Raw genomic sequence first — 9,708 nt, forward strand, 5'->3', positions numbered from 1 at the left:
TAATGCAGAATAAATGTCAACGCAAAAATAAACTTTATAAAAAAATCACTGAGACATATCATAACTAATGTTCCATATGTCATAGCATCAGTTATTTTTATGGTTTGCACTAGCTTCTACTTGTCCGTATAAACTGCAGGGACACAGACAGAACTTCTCCATCTCATTAATAGCAACATTGCTCTCACCTTGAAGAAATATGAGACGGGTGGTGATATATAGCTGTCAAAGCATTATATGACAGTCACTTTTATTGAAAGAACACATTAAGGATGGATATAGGACTGACGATAGAAAAGCACTATATAAATGAACTAATGAACATCAACCTTTAGATAGCTCAGGGTCATATGACCATTAGGCTACAGTCTGAGCTGATTTAAAAGGGTTAATTCACCCAAAAATGAATAATTAGCCTGTATTTTACTCATCCTCGAAGTATCCTAGGTGAATGTGACTTTTTTCTTTGAGACAAATCCAACTGGAGTTATATAAAAAATTGTCCTGGCCCCTCCAAGCCTTACAATGGGGATAAGCGGGTGTTCGGTTGTCAACAGGTCAGAAGTCGTGAAATAAAGTGCACGCATCCATAATAAAACGTCCCTCACGCAGCTCCGGGGGGTGAATAAAGGCCTCCTGTAGCGAATCCATGCGTTTTTGTAAGATAAATATCCATATTTCAAACGTAATAAACACTTTTCCCTCAAAAAGTCAAAGTTCAGGGGAATGATGCTTAGCTGATACACTAATTTACAGGAAAAGAGATAAAGGAAACCGTGAAGAAAAAAACAGTCAGTATATCAGTTCTATCTCACAACCCTGATAAACATTAGGCCTACACTATCTAGTCTCTTGAGTCTTGAGTCTTTCCAATTGCATGGCTTTTATAGTTCACATGAGCTGTTGACCTGTGCTGTAACCTTCCAGTGAAGACACAATTATCACCTAGCCTGAGGCAGAGAAATGGATTGATCTAGCTGTAGTTAACTGTAATTAATTGGCCTCTGTCTACATTAACCCTTTAACGCGTACGATCACACCGGTGTGATTAGAACTTTCAGTGCATCACGTCATCAACTGCTGAATTTAAATCCATTTCGTGCTTTGCCTGGCGCAGAGCCAGATTGGATGCGCTAAGCGCTTGTCATATTATCACAAATATTAATTGTTTTCAACCATATAATACTTATTTTAGGTTTCAGACATGTAAATACACATAAGTACTAGCAAAACCATACATTTACAGTTTGTAAAATGCACGCTGATGTCTATGGAAACGGCAATAATGATCCTTACAAATATAATCTGACATGTTTTTATTGATATCATATACAGATTGTGTAGGTAACTATAAAGTTTACTCTGCTCTTCTCCCAGTTTACCGGAGACCTACTTTAACGTGTTTCGGTAGGAGAGGATGAATTTGCGTGTGGGAAATCCCACAGCTCGGATTCAGCACGAACTAACATGGCGGCGCCCATCACCCGGTATAGATCAACTAACACGGTCGATATAAAAGTGTTTAAACTACCAAATAGATTTAATTGCACATATTTCAGAATCGGAATATCAGATATTTCATAATATAGTGAGCATGTTTTTGAATATTTTGAATAAAACAGGAAAAACTAAATAAAAGCGATCCACGTGTCATACAGATCTATTGTGGCTGCGTTGTGTCACATGACAAGCATGACGCGTCGCCATGGAAACAATAAGGCGATACATTTTAAAATAACGGTCGCCTAAAAAAACTCACGCTGGGGGCTCACCTAGAATATTTTAAACTCACGTGCGAAAGGGTTAAGAGTCCTGTGGGTAAGATTAATGTGGCAGAGGACCTGATAAACCAGCTTAGTTCTCTAATAATGTCCCAGCTCTCCTGTTGTGTGCAGAGTGAACTGTTTGCACTTGGGATAAAAGCATCGAAAACAAACATTAAATCTTACTCTAGTTTGACTTCAGGATTATTTCATATCTAGAACAATGTTCAAATAGACCTTAGTGTTCCAATAACCTCTCAGGACCTTTAATTCAATATAACATTGATTTGAATGAATAGTTGATCTCTTTTAAAACAAGTGATCATCTGGTTAGTATTGAAGTATGGGAGATTAATATTATGTTTAAAGCATCATGATTTGTTTACGTTCCGTTTGCTGGCCCATGAAATCAAGCAGGAAGCTTGTATAGCATGCCTTGTCTTTGATTTTGGATTCTGGAGGAGACGGCCTCAATTAGAGCATAACATCTGAAATATGTTGTCAGAATTAATAAATGCAATTAGGTCTTATTGTTCAGTGAAGTGCATACATTAGAATGTGTGGGTATATTCTGAAAGTGAAGTATAATTGTGCTTCTAAAGAAGGTTTAACTATTAATGAAGTGTGGTTTCCAATTAAAAAAAAAAAATCTTGATTGTGGCATTTATTTATGTGGCATTTATTCTATACAGCAAATGGATAGGGGGACTTTTTAAAAGTCTGTTTTTTTTATTTAGTAAAGAAATTTAATGCAACATTTTAACCTGACATAATACATTTTTTTAAAACAAATATTACATACATATATAAATATTTTCAGGGGCATAAATAAATTCAGAAGGCAGGTATTTATCTGTGATAATACATTTTATATTTTCCCTCAGGAGAGTCCAAACATTTTATAAAATTTGGCAACTATTTAGCCAGAAACAATGTATGATACAAGTCCTGATAAAGTGGTAATAAATAACAAAGCTATTATTAAGATTACACTACTGTTGTGGGGTCAGTAAGATTGATTGATTGATTGATTTTAATATAAAATCATTTTTATTCAGCAAAGATGCAAACAATTGATCAAAGTGACAGTAAAGACATTTAAAATGTTACAATTTGTATTTAAAATAAATATTGTCCCTTTAAACTTTCCATTCATCAAAAAATCTTGAAAAAAAGAATCACGGATTGCACAAAAATATTAAGCAGCACTACTGTGTTCAACGTTGATCAAATAAAAAGAGTTTATTGAGTGACAAATCAAAATATTAGAACGATTTCTGAAGGATCATGCGACACTGAAGACTGGAGTGATAGTGCTGACAATTCAGCTTTGCCATCACATTAATAAATTATGTTTTACAATATATCAGTGTGATGAAGACGAGCCCACCAGCTCACCTTCGGGGAAAAAATGTGAGTCTGTGAAAGGATGTAAAAATGATGGCTTACTCGCAGAAGTACTTTCGTGCAAGGTGAAATTTATTTACAGTGCCAGAAAGATTGTCCACAGATAAAGAATATATACAAATGCACACAAAAATGTCAAAAAATCCAAAGTACCAAAGAAACAACAAAAGTGGAAAATAAACCAGAAAATAATCCAACAATGATATATCAAACAGGTATCCGCAGTATACGAAGGGGTTTTGTGTTTGCTTGAGGTACCGCAGGAGCACTCTTGCACCAACTTGTTCTTTCTTCTTTTTAATGTTTAACAGCGGTTTGCATCCAGCATAATTGGTGCATTACCGCCACCACAAGCAACGTTATAGGTTTGGCCTCGGTTTATATAGGCCAAACCCCGCCCCTTTCTGGGCCATCCCAATCGCAGGTAAAACATTTAACACACAAACAAGTACCACATCTACTTGACATCTGTTAAAATCAATCAATATTAATCAATTTTCGATCTATATATATATTAATAAACACATAATCAATTAACACATAATACATTTAACTAGGGCTGCACGATAAATCGCATGCGATATTTAATGCGCATCTTATCAGTAAAGCCAGTTGTGTAATCAGCGGTAAATCTCCATCAGTGCGTGCTTTCACATTGAGCAGCATTTACTACACAGAGCCGTTGTTCACAGACAAGCTGCGCAAAACCACGATCATATTTTGAGCCTTGTTTTGCGCAGCTTGTCTGTGAACAACGGCTCTGTGTAGTAAATGCTGCTCAATGTGAAAGCACGCACTGATGGAGATTTACCGCTGATTACACAACTGGCTTTACTGATAAGATGCGCATTAAATATCGCATGCGATTTATCGTGCAGCCCTACATGTAACACATAATTTCAACACTTAAATACACACATAAACACCTATTCATACTAGACAATGGTTTCGCCAGCTTCCGGATGCGCTGAGCCGGGGCGACCAAGCCCATGATGTCATAATCGGCCGCCGCTCGTTCGTTCGGTTTTGCTGGCGCAGTGTTTTCCGCCGGAAGACTGACTACGCCCACACAGACAAACATTGCAGGGACGAAACGACATGACAAGTGCAGTGTAAGTGTATGAAATGACTGGGAAGTGGATATGGACAGAGGAGAGTGCTGAAATGGGAGAAGGTCCATGTGCTATCAGGATTGCTTGTGCACCCGCTATCCAGCGCCAACGGCAGGGAGGAATGGTATGGAGGATGAATGAGGTAAGTAGGGGGGTGTGTGTGCCAGCTTCCCCAGCGGTGGCAGCTAATGTGACTTTATCACAATTAGCAAAGTTATTTTAAATTTTTTATAATATTTTGCAATACTGTTTTACTGTATTTTGATCAAATAAATGCAGCCTTTGTGGGCACAAGACACTTCTTTTTAAGAAGAAAAAGAAAAAGAAAAACATGCATACCCCAAGCTTTTGAACCGTAATGTATATTAATTCATATACTTAATTTCACTATTTCATTAATATGCCGTCATCCATAAAATCAACACTTTCTACCTTAAAGGTAAAGCGTGTAATTTCTAAGCAGAAATTTAAAACTCAATCCATTAGTTGAGCTTATGTTGTTGTTTCAAGCTGATGAAGCAGTGCTTTGATAGTAACACACAGCTGTAGTTTAGCTACAAGTCTCTTGTACTGTCCTGAAAAGGCAAAACACAATAACAATGCCAACACTGAAAGTGAGAAAATTGCCAATCATGTCAATTCACACTCTATTTTCTCTGAATCTGAGGTTAGTTGAACTAAACCTGTCTGTCAGAGGACAGATTATAGTCTAGCAGACACAATTTCAGTCAACTCAATTTTTAGTATAGTATAGTTATAGTATAGTTGTCTATATATATTAAACTGTGGTATAAAAAGTGAAAAATATTTTTTTAATTGAAATATTCAATGAAAAAATAAGTCATGCTTCACATTTATCCGCAGCATTCGCAGAAGTGAGAACTCCAACACCACAGCATACGTCTCTAATGAAATTCCTGTAATACCAGATAAAAGTGTCACTGCTTCGTTTTGTTGTCATGTTTGTGACTCTGGCCGGGGCGAGAAAATGCCAAGGAGGAGTCAGATGATATGCTCATAAGTCATGACACTGCACAGTAAATCTGGTGCAGGTGTGGCTTATTGATCTCCCAAGAGAAATATAGTCCCTCCATTCTATTTCTCTTCTGCTGATATACAGCCACACTGACATTGTAAATGAGTCTCATGGCCGTCCATGGAGGTTTGGACAAAGGGCACCATTTGAGGCTACCTGGTGAAAGAAAGAAGCGTTATCAAAACAGGCTGAAATTCCTTTATCCCTGAGCAGCCTTCACTACACATTGATGGTCATGCACATTAGCAGAGAAATGGAAAAAAAGAAGGGAAAAGGGAAGGAAGAAACAATGTTACATAGGAAGCAGCTGCAGAAGGAGATCAGTGTAAACAGGCCAAGATGATGCACAGAGAAGCAATGTTGTGATTTTTTTTTTCCTTCAACGCAGAGTAAACAGAGTAGATTGGGGAGAACTTAGGCGGAGGTGTGTGGGTGGATGAATCCAGCGAGTCCAATAAAGAAACACATCGACTGGTGTTTCTCCAGGGGAGCTCCTATATCTCCGTGTAACTGTGGGGAATATTACACATACCTCCTCTGTGCACCACAGCTCCTTATGTGTGAGATTACAATATCATACTTGTGTGTTTGTTTTATCTTTTATTTGGGTAAAATTGCCATTATGCATGTTTTGATATGTAGGAAAAGCATGTAAATATTTGTAATGTTATATACTGAGCTTACTAAAGGCATTGCATGCTAATGTGTTGGGTTCAATTACATCTTTATTTGAACTGCAACATGGAGTGGTGCTAAAAGCCCCTTCAGTTTTATGTGAAACAGATTACTCTGGTTTTATTACCTTGGTTGTGTCATGTATCATGGCAATTTGGAAACAAAATGTCCAGTTAGTGGTACATAATGCTCAATGGCATTTGAACATAACCACCAACTTTAAACCCTACCCAAAACCTAAAAGATAGCATTAACAAAAGCAAAGTAAGATAACAACACTTTTGTTGAAGCAACCATGCATTCTACAAGGCTTTGAGCTTCTCCACATCTCAAGTGCAGTGTTGCACCAGGTGAGCTACTGAGCAAGTTTACTACATCAGAAAAGCCATACATATGGAGCTAGTGATGTGATGCAAATATCAAAATTGTTATTTTATGAATCATGCACTATGGTAAAAGCGTTTTGAGATCGTGACGTAGTATCTTGCAAGGAACTAACAAAAATAAATCCTTATTAATTGAGAATCTGCCTCGTAATCATAATTTTTGTGACAAGGTATAAAGGTTGTTGATTGTTGTTTACATTAATTTTAGACAGAAACTGCAGTGAATTGTATGTAGGTACATTTTGGTACAAATGTAGGCAGAGGCACATTTTTTCCAATACGTGTATATGACAGATGAATTTTCACCAAAATACAGTAGAGTTTGATCGGATGTATGGCATTTGACATCACTGACGAAAAAATGGCTAATGTTTTCTCCATCCTTGTAAAAACTGATCAGTTTATTTTGCTCTCATACAGTTACTTGCGTTTATTTGCATTTAGCATTATTTTTTTCCCCTGCTTTTTGCACCTCTATCAGAACAGACATGAAACCCATTCTTGGGTCGCAATCCTACAAAAACATCAAACGATGCATTACTCTGTTATGGAAAATAGCTAAATAATTTAAATGTTACATCAGGATGAGAGTAACACTGGAGCATTATCACTATCACTGCATTCATGTCAGGTCATGTCCCTTGGTCTTCAAATGTATGTACTTGCAGTATATATTATACTTACAGTATATACTTAAGTATATAAGTACTATAACTTTTTTTGTTACTTTTTTAAACCTTTTTTTTGGCAGATTTACAGGGCATCACTTGCCACTATATGCTTGAAGAATGAGGACACAATAGAAAATTCCAGTTTCCAGTAGCTCCACATTAAGCAGGAAAACCACATAGATTCCAGTCGTCTATGTTTCTTGGTTGGTTTAAATGGGGGATAATATAACCTCTGCACTGTCTGTTGGGGACACAAAGTAGAACAACATTTTTCATTCAACGGTTCAGTGTATGAGAGCCAGCAAACTAATATAAATGCATCACGGGACCAGCAGTCAGCAAAATCAAACAAATATAACTTTCAAGCACAGTTAAAATTGAAAGTGCAGATTCCTCTTAATTTAGGCCAAGTGCTTCACAAAACTTCCACAGGGTTCTTTGGCTTGATGCATCAGAGGAACAGATGGAGAACACAACACAGTGGCAGAGCGCAGTTATTATGGTCTTGCACATTTACGGAAAAAGAAAAAAAAAAAAAAAACCTCACTGCAACATAATGGATTCTTTGCCGGATCCACTTTCCCAAGCCTGTGGAAACACTGATGCAAATGTATATTTTAAAGATCATGATTCGCAGAGAGATTTGAGCATTTCCCCTTTGAAGCAGGAGCTCAGGGGCTTTTGGGAGGGTATTGCACTGCTGTGTCCCACTGCTGTTCAGGAAGACAAAAGTAATATTCTCTGGTGAATTAATGCAGTGTCTCTAATTCTGTCTTCCCTACCTCTCCTCTCTTAGTGCCGTGGGGATTGAACGAGCGAATAGAGTAATGAACATGGAAAAAGAGCTACTACTGCCAAAATTCAAAAACAGGCAGCTGAAGGATGGATGGAAGGCAAGAAAAAAACATTGAAAAGACTATTCAAATCCCCTACTTCTAGAAAAGGACTCAAAGGATTAAAACAAATCTCTCAAGTAATGCTTAAGAGGGTCCTTTAATGCATTCAACTATATATTAAATGGACAACAATAAGCGCTCCACAGGTATAAGGTGGTATATACATTAAATATAAAAAAGCAGTCATAAGGGTATTGCACGTCATTTTTTGAAATATTTGACAGCATGCTGTATAGGTGATAAACACTGAAGAATCCAGCAATTTGCTATTATTTATAGAGCCACAGGAAGTGTTGCTTTAAAGGAATATCCCATGTTTGGTACACGTAAAGCTCCAACAGCATTTATGTATTTATTAGTAAAATTTAGTTTAGTTTAAAATTATTTATTTAGTAAAAAAATAAGGTGAAGCATATGCAATGTAAATATTTGGGAAGCCAGTTTTTGACAAAGTTTATAAAAAAAAAAAGCAATTCTATTAAAATGATAATTAAAATACATGTTAAATTAGTAACTATATAAATTGCATAAATTCCTAACATTTTATAGTACTTTTAGGGTTTCAGAAGTTAGAGGGTCATGGCAATAAATAAGTTAATTGTATATCACTTTACCTAGATTTTGTTTGTTTGTTTACCTATTTTATATATTTTTTCTATGCTATTAAAACTCTATTTTAACTTTTACAGGTATTACTGAGTATTTTAGTGTTAATGTTTTTGTTTGTTTGTTTTTCAAAGAGGGACAAGTGAAAATAAATTTTCATGGCAATCAACTTGATGCCACAAGTGCTGTTGATGAGTTTAACTTGTACTGAACCTTGAATATCGATTGAAGTATTTTGTCAGGAGAGACACCTTTTTTAAGCTATATGAATCCTGATGTAAGATAAATATTACACCTTGCTGCAACTCAATTCATATTCCCACATTCTTGCATGACCATTATGGCACTAGACAGTTATTCTGTTTTGTATATGGCTATAGCAGAGCACTATGAATGCATTCAGCATTAACATGTCTTATTCAGATACAACCTGGAAGTAGAGGTGTCCCTGAAGGTATGAGCTATTATTCTTCACACATGTTACATACAGGAAGAGCAATAAGCCTCTAAAGTAATCCTTGGAGGATTAGGAAAGGGTTTAGCAATTTTTGGATGCCGGTAACCAGCTGTGTCTGATATGATGTGTATGGAGATGCTCCACTTTATTGTGTGTAATTAATTAAATGTCATATCAAATCACCAGGGACTGGCAGTTAAATGTACAGGCCATGTTGCACAAGTATTCCAAACTCCATCCGCAACTGAACCAGCCAGCATAAAGATTTCACTCCTTTTAGACTAATGAGGGGTATAATGTGGTGTGTTAAATTGACAGCTCTGGTTTGCTTTAAATTGTTTTATATTTCAATGTGGGATTAAAGTACTCCACAGTCTGTCAAAGACTCAAGTATTCAAAGAGATGCTGCACAAATTTGCATGTCCATTAAATTAATGGAATTACTAAGTGCAATAAGTACTTATCCCTTAAAATAGAGATTACTACCTAGAATAGTATAAGGATTTTTATAGGGAAGACTGGAGTGAATTGTAACACCATAATCTTTTCTGTTTTTCTGTTGGTTGAGCGGACAGGAGGATTGTAATAATTTCCAGTGTACTAAGATTGCACAACATGGGACTTTGTATATGAGAGTGACACACACACACAGTTGCACCAGTGTATCCCCCCCCCCCCCCCCCCTCCTCATTCTCCCCA

Source organism: Sinocyclocheilus anshuiensis, unplaced genomic scaffold (assembly GCF_001515605.1).
Source record: "Sinocyclocheilus anshuiensis isolate Anshui unplaced genomic scaffold, SAMN03320099.WGS_v1.1 scaffold577, whole genome shotgun sequence".
NCBI lineage: Eukaryota > Metazoa > Chordata > Actinopteri > Cypriniformes > Cyprinidae > Sinocyclocheilus > Sinocyclocheilus anshuiensis.